General features: G+C 49.0%; 1 pseudogene; it reads left to right on the forward strand.

Annotated features, from left to right (window-relative positions):
* Nucleotides 1-1,481: 1,481 nt before the first annotated feature.
* On the forward strand, nt 1,482-2,611 carry LOC105478583 (paraneoplastic antigen-like protein 8B; annotated as a pseudogene).
* The last annotated feature ends 10,473 nt before the right edge of the window (nt 2,612-13,084 follow it).

Below are 13,084 nucleotides of genomic sequence, written 5' to 3' on the forward strand. Positions count from 1 at the left end.
GGGTCTTCTCAGTGCCCTGCCAGACAGTACATCTGGCTCCAAATGCTGGACCAGGAGTTAGGGGGACAGGGAAAGGGTTTTCTGGAGTTTTTAAGATTTGCCGTATTCCTGAGTCTTTTCACCTTGTTCCTGGGGCTCTGGAGCTCTTGTTAACAGGGAACAAGATGACAGCTGCCTGATAGAGACGGTATCACCATCCCTGGAGCAGACCTGTGTGGCAGGCGTATTCTCAATCCCTGCATTTGCAGGGCAGACCCAAGCTTGCACAGAGGGCAGACCAGCAGCTGTGACCAGTCATGGGGTGGGCTGAGAATAAGAAACAGCTGATTTTTCTCTCCATTATGTTGCCCAGGTGGAAGAAGGGATGAATGAATGAATGAACCCTGGGGCTCATCCTAGGGCCTGGGGCTTGGCTCACCATGACAGTGTTCCCAGACACAGGGTGCAGCCCAGGAAAGTACTGGGGCCACACTTGGGGTGCTGGTGGGACAGTTAGCAAGACATGAACGGGACCTCCTGGGTGAGACCACGTGATAATTTACAGGTATCCCAGGGGTTCTTCCTGAAGCCCAAAGATTCCCCCCTCCACCAGCAAGTCCTCACCTGAGCACCCCGCCTACTTCCCACCGCACAGCAGGGCCCAGCACGGTCATGGTAGCAGTGGCTGCCCAGAGGTCGTGGTCTTGTCTTTTCTTTTGTTTTGTTTTCTTTTTTTTTTTTTTGAGACAGAATCTCACCCTGTCTCCCAGGCTGGAGTGCAGTGGTGCGATCTCTGCTCACTGCAACCTCCACCTCCCAGGTTCAAGCAATTCTCCTGTCTCAGCCTCCTGAGTAGCTAGGATCGCAGGTGCACACCACCATGTCTGGCTAATTTTTGGATTTTTCAGTAGAGACAGGGTTTCATCATGTTGGCCAGGCTGGTCTCAAACTCCTGACCTCAAGTGATCTGCCTGCCTCGGCCTCCCAACGTGCTGGGATTACAGGCGTGTGAGCCACTGTGCCCAGCTGGTGGTGGTTTTTTTTTTTTTTTTTTTTTTACCTTGATAGACTCTGTGCCCCTGCATCAGGCAGCACACCGCACAGCCTTCACTCAGTCTCTGTTTCACCTGGCCCACACTGGGTCCTAAACATCAAACTCACCCTAGATCTGGAGCCTGGTGCCCCAGAGGAAGGCCCGGTCCTACTGACTAAGCCTAGCTCTCTGTGTGAGGCCTGTCTCCCGGAGTCATGAAAGACGCCAGTAAACAAACAAGATGCATAGTCTCGTTTTCAGTGGGCTTCTTAAAACAAAAAATGCTCAGTTCCTGCAACAGCCTGAAAACGGTTGTCATGGAAACAGCGGTAGCCAATGGAGGAGGGAGAGACAGGCCTATCCTGGAACCCAGGCCTGCTGCGGTGGCTGATGAGGCACAGAGGAACCATCAGGATTAAGGGGCAACAGGGAGGGGGTGTCCCCATGTGGCTGGAGCAGGAGGAGTTTCCTCCTCTGCTGGCTCTGAGAGGGAGCTGCTGCCCTCAAAGGAACCCATGTGCATCCCTGGAGAACAGATCCGTAGTCTCCTGCGGATCCTCACACAGCTCTGGGGAGGGGTCCTGGGGAAAGATCACTGTGTCTAGCCAGCCAGCAGGCAGCCAGGACACCCGAGCCCTCATCCCCACTCCAGCCTTGCCACATTCACCGGAACCGGGACTCTAAGCCCTGCGGGTGGCTTGCCAGGGTTGCATTGACACCGTGCGCTGCAGCCCACCCCTATCTCGGGCTCCCTGCTGCTCCAAGATCAGCGCCGAGGGGGCGGCACCATGGCCATGAGCCTTTTGCAGGACTGGTGCCGGAGCCTGGACGTGGACGCGCACAGGGCCCTGCTGGTCACTGGCATCCAGGAGGGCCTGGAGCAGGCGGACATTGAAGCTGTCCTGCAGCCGACCCTCCTGCCCCTGGGCACGTTCAGGTTGTGACACATGAAGGGCTTGATGAACGAGAAGGCCCAGGCCGCCCTGGTGGAGTTTGTGGAGGACGTCAATCACGCTGCCATTCCCACAGAGATCCTGGCCAAGGATGGGATCTGGAGGGTTCTGTGGAAGGACCGTGCGCAGGATATGACGGTCCTGAGGCAGATGAGATGCCTGATGCTGGATGACGGGCCCACGCAGGCTGCGGTTGCTGGGACCCTTGGGGAGGCGCCCACCCCTCCCACTTTGGAGGCCCAGGCCCAGCCGTTGGGACAGTCATCGGGAAGGCCAGTCCCCCTCCTGGGGCTACAAGCAATAGTAGCAAGAAGAGTAGGGGGTCACAGAAATCAAGCCAGAAGCTAAAAAAGGGTCCGAGGGATGTGTCCATCTCCCTTGGCAAAGAATGAATCCGAGGAAGTTCCCCAGGAGAGCTTGGACATCAAGATCAAGGAGGCAGATGAGGGGGCTTGAGCAGAGATGACAATGACAGCGGGCTATACACAGCGCTCCAGGCAGCAGCCAGGGAGCAAGTTCACAAGAAGTGGACCGTCTGAAGCCACAAAGAAGAGGCAGGTGGTCCCATGGAGTTCTTGCCCCTGGTGACCAGACCAGGACAGACAAAGCCAAACAGGAGATGACGGAAGAAGGTCCTCTGATTTGATGCACTTGACCGTCAAAGAAGGCAGGAGCAGTGACTCTCACATGATGGCTCTTCTGACCAGCAGAGACAGACCTGAATGAGATGCCGAAGGACTGTAAGGCTTCAGAAAGTGGGCGGGTGCAACCACCAGGTCACAGAGTGGGGCTGGAGGACCCTGAGTTCCTGACCACTGTGGCCTGTACCAGCCCTTCAGACACCAAAAGCACCCAGGAGGTGTTGAAAATCGCTTCTGAGGCGGGGCACGGAGGCTCATGCCTATAATCCCAACACTTTGGGAAGCCAAGGTGGGCAGATCACCTGAGGTCAGAAGTTCAAGACCAGCCTGGCCAACATGGTGAAACCCCGTTTCTACTAAAAAATACAAAAATTAGCTGGGTGTGGTGGTGTGTAGCTGTAATCACAGCTACTCGGGAGGCTGAGGCAGGAGAATCGCTGGAGCCTGGGTGGCAGAGTTTGCAGTGAGCTGAGATCGCGCCACTGTACTCCAGCTTGGGTGACAGAGCAAGACTCCATCAAAGAAAGAAAGAAGGAAAGAAGGAAGGAAGGAAGGAAAGGAAGGAAGGAAGCTCCTCTCCCCAACTCAGGCTTCCTAGACTGAAATCCTGAATCCACCGCTTACCATCTGTGTGACCTTGCATAGATATTTAACTTCTCTGGGTCTCGATTTGTTTATTTGCAAAGTGGGAAGGATACTATTTTGTGCTTTATAGGGTTGTTATTGTAACTTATCACACACACACACACACACACACACACACACACCCTGTGCCTGGTATGCAGAGAGTCTTCTATACCAATTAGCTGTTGTTGTTTGCTTGTTTTGTTTTGTTGTGTTGTGTTGTGTTTTGCAGAGGGGGGTACCACTCCGTCACTCAGGCTGGAGTATGATAGTGCAATCTCAGCTCACTGAAACCTCTGCCTCCCAGGCTAAAGCGATCCTCCCACCTCAGCCTCCCAAGCAGCTGAGACCACAGGCTTATGCCACCACGCCTGCTAATTTTTTGTATAGAAATGGGTCTCGCCGGGCGCGGTGGCTCAAGCCTGTAATCCCAGCACTTTGGGAGGCCGAGACGGGTGGATCACGAGGTCAGGAGATCGAGACCATCCTGGCGAACACCGTGAAACCCCGTCTCTACTAAAAAATACAAAAAAAAAAAAAAAAAAAAAGAAATGGGTCTCACTATGTTACCCAGGCTAGTCCCAAACTCCCGGACTCAAGCAATCTTCCTGCCTCAGCCTCCCAAAGTGCTGGATTACAGGCATGAGCCACGCAGTTATTGCTGCTGTTGTCACTGTGGGGAAGTGGCCAAGGGCACGGGTTTGGAGCCAGACGGTCCTGGTCTGAGTCTCAGTCTGCCACATGTTTGGCCTCAACTCCCTGAGCCTTAACGTCCTCACCTGTAAAACTCAACCTCAGGACACTCTTGCTAAGTTCAGTCGTGATTCCTTACGCAAAGCATTTAGCACCGCTCCTGGTGCTATGTAAACACAAGCCATAGCTATGAGGATGTAGGAACACGGTGGGAATCCCGCCTGTGATGATGACTGCGTGAGGAGCGCCCCTGCTGGACAATCACAGAACAGCAGAACTGCCCTGACGGGAGACCTCTATCTCAGCATCCTCGACTGTAAAATTATGGTAACAGTAATGCCTATATGAGATTGAGGATTCGTTGAGTTAATACGTGTAAAGTTTCTCGAGTAGCATGATGGGTTAAAGATGAGTACAGATTCCTTATCCTTCTCCCCATCCAGAGGTGGAGTTTATAGAATGAGACGGAAGGAACACTGTTACTGATGTGGGATGTAGACTTCAAGAAGACTGGCGGCTTCTGCTTACTGACTCTTAGAACACTTGTTCTTGGGACACTGTCCCTGAGAACCCAGCCACCATGCTGCGGAAGCCCAAGACACATAGAGAGGCTATGGGTAGTTGCGACAGTTGACAGCCCCAGTTGAAACCCCAGCCAACAGTCAATATCAACTGGTAGGCATATGAGTGCACCATCTTGGGTGTTCCAGCTCATTCAAGCCCCCATGTGACTGCAGCCCAACCAACATTGCAGGAAGCTGAAAACCGTCCTGTTGAGCCCTGTTAACCCACGAAATCGTAAGAGACAATAAAATAATAATAATTATAATTATATATTATTATTTTATATATTAATACATTATATATTAATAATATATATTAATATATTAATAATAATTATTATTATTTTATTTAGACAAGGTCTCACTCTGTCACCAAGGCTGGAGTGCAGTGGTGTGATCATGGCTTACTGCAGCCTCGACCGCCTGGAGTCAAGCAATCCTCCCCCAGATCAATCTCCCAGGTAGCTAGGACTACAGGTGTGCACCACCAAACCTGCCTAATTTTTCCGTACTTCTTTGGAGAGACGGAGTTTCACCATGTTGCCCAAGCTGGTCTTGAATTCCTGGGCTCAAGCAATCCACCTGCTTCAGCCTCCCTTAGTACTAAGATTACAGGCGTAAGCCACTGCACCTGGCCAATAATTACTGTTTAAACCACAACATTCTGGGGTAGTTTGTTATGCAGCAATAAAGTGTTGAAACAAATAGTATTTAGAACATAGTAACCATAAGCTGCTATTATTATGTCATTTAATCTTCACAACAACTCTGTAAGGCTGACATCAATAGTATCTGTATTAGTCCGTTTTCACACTGCTGATAAAGATATACCCGAGACTGGGCAATTAACAAAAGAAAGAGTTTTAATGGACTTACAGTTCCACGTGGCTGGGGAGACCTCACAATGATGGCGGAAGGTAAAAGTCACATCTCACATGATGGCAGACGAGAGAGTGAGAGCCAGGGAAAAGGGGTTTTCCCTTATAAAACCATTAGATCTCGTGAGACTTATTCACTACCACGAGAACAGCATGGGGGAAACTGCCCCCATGATTCAACTGTCTCCCACTGGGTCCCTCCCACAACACAAGGGAATTATGGGAGCTACAATTTGAGCTGAGATTTGGGTGGGGACACAGCCACAGCATATCAGTACCCAGTTCTGTAGGTGTAGAAACTAAGACCGCACCCTTAACCACACTGTAGCATTTGATGGAAGTTGAAGGACCTAAAATGGATTTCTTGTGTCAGAAGATTTAGCTGAGGGAATCAAACACAGATCTGTGATTGGGCGGGAAACAGCAAACCCAGAAGCCTTTGGGGAAGCACCTCCCAAGAGTATAAGATACGTGCACTTCCCATCTGTGGAAAAGTTAACAGAAAACTGTGTGTATGCACGGGGACAAGTTACTCATCTACTAGTGGGAATTTTCTTTATTTATTATTTTATTTACTTATTATTTTTTGAGAAAGCTGGAGTGCAGTGGTAAGATCTCGGCTCACTGCAACCTCCGCCTCGCAGATTCAAGCAATTCTCCTGTCTCAGCCTTACGAGTAGCTGGGATTACAGGTACACGCCACCACGCCCAGCTAATTTTTTTTTTTTTTTTTTTTTTTTTTTGAGATGGAGTCTCGCTCTGTCGCCCAAGCTGGAGTGCAGTGGCCGGATCTCAGCTCACTGCAAGCTCCGCCTCCCGGGTTCACGCCATTCTCCGGCCTCAGCCTCCCGAGTAGCTGGAACTACAGGCGCCCGCCACCTCGCCCGGCTAGTTTTTTGTATTTCTTAATAGAGACGGGGTTTCACCGTGTTAGCCAGGATGGTCTCGATCTCCTGACCTCGTGATCCGCCCGTCTCGGCCTCCCAAAGTGCTGGGATTACAGGCTTGAGCCACCGCGCCCGGCCTAATTTTTGTATTTTTTAATAGAGATGGGGTTTCATCATGTTGGCCACGCTGGTCTTGAACTCCTGACCTCAGGTGATCCGCCTGCCTTGGCCTCCCAAAGTGCTAGGATTACAGGCATGATCCACCGCATCTGGCCAGAAATTTTTTTAAAACAGTTTCAGATACTTAGATTCTGGCTTGGTTAAAACTATGGTTTAAGGCTGGGCACAGTGAGTCACATCTATAATCCCAGCACTACTTTGGGTGGCCGAGGCGGGTGGATCACTTGAGGCCAGGAGTTTAAGAACAGCCTGGGAAGCATGGTGAAACCCCATCTCTACAAAAAAAAAAAAAAATTAGCACACGTGCAGTCTTAGCTACTTGAGAGGCTGAGGTGGGAGGATCACCTGAGCCCAGGAGGTTGAGGCTGCAGTGAGCCATGATCACACCACTGCACTCCAGCCTGGGCACCAGAGTAAGACCCTGTCTCAGAAAACAAAACAAAGCAAAACAAAATGAAATAAAAACTATAGTTGAAGCTGTTGGCTGCAAGTTCCAAAGATATTGGTGGGTGTATTAGTTTGCTAGGGCACATATACTGGGTGGCTTAAACAACAGAAATCTATTTACTCACAATTCTGGAAGCTAGAAATCTGAGATCACGGTGTTGGCAGGATGAGTTTCTTCTGCAGCCTCTCTCTTTGGCTTGCAGATGGCTGCCTTCTTCCTGTGTCTTCACGTGGTCTTCCCTCTGTACCATCTGTGTCTAAATTTCTCTTCTCTCTTTTTTTTTTTTTTTTTTTTTGAGACAGAGTCTCACTCTGTCACCCAGGCTGGAGTGTGGTGGTGCAATCTCGGCTCACTGCAGCCTCCACCTCCCAGGTTCAAGCGATTCTCCTGCCTCATCCTCCCAAGTAGCTGGGACTACAGGCACCCACCACCATGCTGGCTAAGTTTTGTATTTTTAGTAGAGACGGGGTTTTGCCGTCGTGACCAGGCTGGTCTCGAACTCCTGAGCTCAGGTGATCCAGCCACCTCGGCCTCCCAAAGTGCTGGGATTACAGGCGTGAGCCACTGCGCCTGGCCTAAATTTCCTCTTCTTATAAGGACATCTGCCATGTTGGGTTGGTGCCCACTCTAAAGACCTCATTTTAACTTAATTGCCTCTCTAAACACCCTTTCTCCAAGTATAGTTATATTTTGAAGTCCTGGACATTAGGACTTCAACACAGGAATCTGGAGGGAACACAGATAAACCCGTAACAATGGGAAACTCAGGACTGGACAGACTGTGGGCAGAGGTGTTTCCCAGGCAGGAAGGGAAGGCTCTAATTGGCTTACAAGATTGTAAGGTCCATATGAGCAGAAACCTATGTTCGAATTGTTCACTTCTATGTTCCTGAATTATACTGGCACAGAGGAGATGCTCAGTAAATGTAAATTGAATAAATGAAAAAATGAGGCCAGGCACAGCGACTCACACCTGTAATCCCAGCACTGAGGCGGGCGGATCACCTGAGGTCAGGAGTTCGAGACCAGCCTGGCCAACATGGTGAAGCCCCGTCTCTACTAAAAATACGAAATTTAGCCGGGCGTGGTGGCGGGAGCCTGTAATCCCAGCTACTTGGGAGGCTGAGGCAGGAGAATCACTTGAATCTGGGAGGCAGAGGTTGCAGGGAGGTGAGATCTTGCCATTGCACTCCAGCCTGGGTGACAAGAGCGAGACTCAGTCTCAAACAAAAACAAAAACAAAAACAAAACAAAACAAAAAAGAATGGACATTGGATCTGTACACATATTTTACTTTATGTATATTTCCTGGGTGAATTGTAAGCAAAAAGCTTGCCTATAAGACAGAACGTTAAGCCCATTTGTCTTGTGCTGTTTCCTTCTGAAATGTAACTTTTCATCTCGAGACTGTGGTTCCTATAGCGTTTGTTTCAAGTGTTTATTATATTTAATTATTGCTTTTTTTTTTGAGACAGGGTCTCGCTCCATTGCCCAGGCTGGAGTGCAGTGGTGCAGACATAGCTCACTGCAGCCTTGGCCTCCTGGGCTCAAGTGATCCTCCCACCTCAGACTCCCAGTGTTGGGATTACAGGCATGAGCCACCACGCTTAGCAAATACAGTGCTTTTAAACATAAAAGAAAAGAGTCCCTTCTCTCTTGCAGCTATATAGAAAGAGGTTCTATTTTGTATAATGAAATTGCTCTAAAGAATAAGTTTTTTCACTTTAGGAGGATAAGGCGGGAGGATCACTTGAGGTCAGGAGTTTGAGACCAGCTGGCCAACATGGTGAAACTCAATCCCTACTAAAAATACAAAAAAATTAGCTGGGCATGGTGGCAGGCATCTATCATCCCTGCTACTCCGGAGGCTGAGGCAGGAGAATTGCTTGAACCCGGGAGGTAGAGTTTGCAGTGAACCGAGATCACGCCACTGCACTCCAGCCTGGGTGACAGAGCAAGACTCTGTCTCAAAGAAAAAAAAAATCAATTTTAATAGAGTGGCACATTGAGAACATTCCCTAAACATTCATTCTGTTCTCCCCTGCAGCCAGGAGCTCCCGTTAATTTTCCCGTTACCAACTTCATTTGTTAACTCTGTTCATTTGTGTCTTTCCTTGAAAGGATGATTTGAACAAAAGGGTCTAAGATTTTTTTAGAAATTGTTGCAATATCTGAAAAAAAAAAAAAAAGAACTTCCCAAAGAAACCTGCATTCTGATTGGTTGTCGTTCTTGATTATTCGTTGCTATGGTGACTAGGAGGTTAAATAGCATCTCTGTATTTCCTAAAGAATAAATACTGGTTGGTTTTCTCTGGCAAATCAGAAAAGAATCATTTCTCTCCTTCCATGAACATGATGTAATCAAAGCCTAGGGCTCTTCTAGATTTATACTTTATCAAAGAAAGTAAGAGTCTCGTCTTATCCAAATTAACAGAAGCACTTAGTCCAGTGTCCAGTCGCTTGAGTGGCGGTGGCCGCTCACGGAAGGGCAATTACAAACTGCACTAATATTAAGTCCAGCGCGCCATCTGGTGGTCAATTAGAGAACAGCATGACCGTATCTACTGTAAAAGGCGACTCCCCTCCCTTCCTGTCTGTTAAGGCGGCCCTAGCAACTTAATACAATAGGTTTGTTCCTGTTGGTCTTAGTCTGATTGGGACAGAACCCTTGACTGCTTTGACTCATAGAATATGATAGATGTGACACTGTGCTGGGCATGGTGGCTCAAGCCTGTAATCCCAACACCGAGAAGCAGAGGCAGGCGGATCGCTTGATCCCAGGAGTGCAAGACCAACCTGGGCAATACAGAAAGACCCCAACTCTACTAAAAATAACTTTTTTGTTTTGTTGTGAGATGGAGTTTCACTCTTGTCGCCCAGGCTGCAGTGCAATGGCATGATCTCGGCTCACCTCAAACTCTGCCTCCTGGGTTCAAGCAATTCTCCTGCCTCAGCCTCCCGAGTAGCTAGGATTACAGGCATCTGCCACCACACCTGGCTAATTTTGTATTTTTAGTAGAGACAGGGTTTCTCCATGTTGGTCAGGCTGGTCTCGAACTCCCGACCTCAGGTAATCCGCCCACCTCCACCTCCCAAAGTGTTGGGATTACTGGCATGAGCCACTACTCCCAGCCAAAAAAATAATTTTAAAAAATAGGCTGGCGTGGTGGCCCGCGCCTGTAGTCCCAGCTACTCCGAAGGCTGAGGCAAGAGGATCCCTTGAGCCTAGGAGGTCGAGGCTGCAGTGAGCTATGATGGTGCCGCTGCACTCCAGCCTGGGTGACAGAGTGAGACCCTGGCTCAAAAAAAAAAACAAAAAACAAGGAAATGACACCGCCAGGCCTGGATCTACATTTTAAGGGAACCAGCAGATTCCATTCTGATCTCTTTGGCTCCCAGCCTGCTGTGTAAGAATTGCAACTCCCCTAAGAGCATGGAGCTGTGAGAAGGCCCAGGAGAATGGAAGCTTCCAGACACGGGAGTGAAGAAGCCATCTTGGAGGTGGGTCCTCCAGCCCTCATCACATGATGCCATGTGGAACAGAAATGAACACCAGTCAAACCCTTTTCACATTCCTGACCCACAGAGTCCTGAACAAACTTGGGAATTAAGCTATTACTGTGCCTTTTTGTTTGTTTGGTTGGTTTTTGTTTTGTTTTTGAGACAGAGTTCTGGTCTTGTCACCCAGGCTGGAGTGCAATGACGCTATCTCGGCTCGCTGCAACCTCTGCCTCCCGGGCTCAAGAGATTCTCCTGCCTCAGCCTCCTGATTAGCTGAGATTACAGGTGCCCACCACCACGCCTGGCTAATTTTTGTACTTTTAGCAGAGACGATGTTTCACCATGTTGGCCAGGCTGGTCTCAAACTCCTGACTTCAAGTGATCCACTCACCTCGGCCTCCCAAAGTGCTGCGATTATAGGCGTGAGCCACCATGCCCAGCCATTGTGCCACTTTTATAGAGGAGGAGACTGAGGTTCAGAGAGGCCCAGTTGCTGGTCCAAGATCACACACTGGGAAGTACTGGAACCAGGGTTATGAAATCCTGTCTGCTTGACTGCAAAGCCTCTACTCTTCCACACTTCATTATTTAGGAAAAGAGACAGGCTTTGGGCGCAAGCCTGGGCCTCACTGAGGGGAGAGGGGCCTTCTGGCCTCAGTAATAGCCCTGTTCCCTTCTCTGACTGCCACTTCCCCCTTAGAATTTCTGCAGAGTGGAGTCTATTCTCACGCCTGGGAGTTTGTGCAGGAGACATGAGAGCTGAAGATCTCGCACCACATTTGCCCTGAAGACAAAAGGTGACATTTGGAAAAAGGATGCCGCTCTTCGAGTGGTACTTAAGGATCCATGGACTCAATCTTCCTCTTCTTTTCCCCAAGTGATTTGGCAAAATAAATCCAGGGGAGCTTCTTGGTGCAGCATGGCCCACTGTCAAGAGTTTAGCCTTTGAGCCAGGTGTGGTGGCTCATGCCCATAATCCCAGAATTTTGGGAGGCCAAGGCAGGCTCACCTGAGGTCAGGAGTTTGAGACCATCTTGGCCAATATGGTGAAACCCCATCTCTTCTAAAAAATACAAAAATTAGCCGGGCGTGGTGGCAGGAACCTGTAATCCCAGCTACTCGGGAGGCTGAGGGAGGAGAATCGCTTGAACCCGGGAGGCAGAGGTTGCAGTGAACCGAAATCATACCACTGTACTCCAGCCTGGACAACAGAGCAAGACGCTGTCTCAAAAAAAAAAAAAAAATAGAGAGAATTTAGCCTTTGAACTCACACAGAACTAGGTTCAAACTCCAGCTTTGCTACTGCTGCCTCAGTGCACTTATCTGTAGAATGGGATTTCAAAATGATGTCTGCTTCTCAAAGTTGCTTTGAGAATTTGCTGATATTTTGTCTTTAAAATACTTCATTGTATGCTGCCTCAGACAAAGATCAGAATCTCTGAAGGGACAGGACAGGAACGTTTTACTCATTCACTGCTGCACTCACTGCTGTATGCCCAGTGCTTTCAAAAGCACCTGGGGCTGGGTGCGGTGGCTCATGCCTGTAATCCCAGCAGTTTGGGAGGCAGAGGAGAGCAGATCACCTCAGGTCAGGAGTTCAAGACCAGCCTGGCCAATATGGCGAAACCCTGTCTCTACTGAAATTACAAAAAAAAAAAAAAAAAATTAGCCAGACGTGGTGGTGGATGCCTGTAATCCCAGCTACTCAGGAGCCTGAGGCATGAGAAATGCTTGAACCTGGGAGGCGGAGGTTGCAATGATCCGAAATCAAGCCACTACACTACAGCGTAGGCTCCATCTCAAAAAAAAAATTAAAAATTAAAAATAGTGAAAAATAAAAAGCACCCAGCATGGGATTTTCAATAAATAGTTACTGCACGAGTAAATCAAAAGCAGTCAGTGTTACCTATGGTGATCAGGGCATTTTCAGTGGCAAGCAACAGAAATCTAAGTCAAACTGGCTAAAGAAGAAACAAAAATTCACTGGCCATCTTATTGTAAGACAATAGCGTGGTTTAAACATTAAAAACAAATTGAATTCTCTTTCCCACAGTAGCTCCAGGGTGAATTATCTTGTGAGGCTGTGCATGTGGCAATCATTCAGGAACCCAGATTCTTTCGGATTGTTGCTTAAAGTCTAGTCCCGGGACCAGCAGCAGCCCCTGGCAATTCATAGGAAATGCACATTCCCAGGTCCCACCCCAGACCTACTAAGTCAGAAGCTCTGGGTGCAGGACCCAGAAAACTGTAACCTAACAAGCTCTCTGGGGAATTCTGATGCCCACCTTGAGAGCCACTGACCTCATGCTTTGTCAGCATCTGCATAATTTAAGGTGCCACCTCTGAGTGACTTGGTGAAAAGGAAAAAAGAGAAAGTCCAGAGCAAGAGATTTCCTTGCTCTGGGAAAGCAGGTAAAGTGGAAATTGCACAAGTCATGTCCACTTGCAAGCCACTGGGGAAGACCCAGTCATGTGGCCACAGCCAACCTCAAGGGAGGCTGGGAAATGTAGTCCCCAGCCAGGCAGCCATGTGCCTGAGGAGAAGGGGAGATGAGCTTTTGCTGTCTAGAGGTTTTTGTTTGTTTGTGTTAAGAGACAGGACCTCACTCGGTTGCCCAGGCTGGAGTGCAGTAGCTGCAGCCTCAACCTCCCAGGCTCAAGGAGCCTCCTGTCTCAGCCTTCCAAGTAGGTGGGACTACAGGTG

The sequence above is a fragment of the Macaca nemestrina genome, chromosome 20 (assembly GCF_043159975.1).
Source record: "Macaca nemestrina isolate mMacNem1 chromosome 20, mMacNem.hap1, whole genome shotgun sequence".
Taxonomy (NCBI): Eukaryota; Metazoa; Chordata; class Mammalia; order Primates; family Cercopithecidae; genus Macaca; species Macaca nemestrina.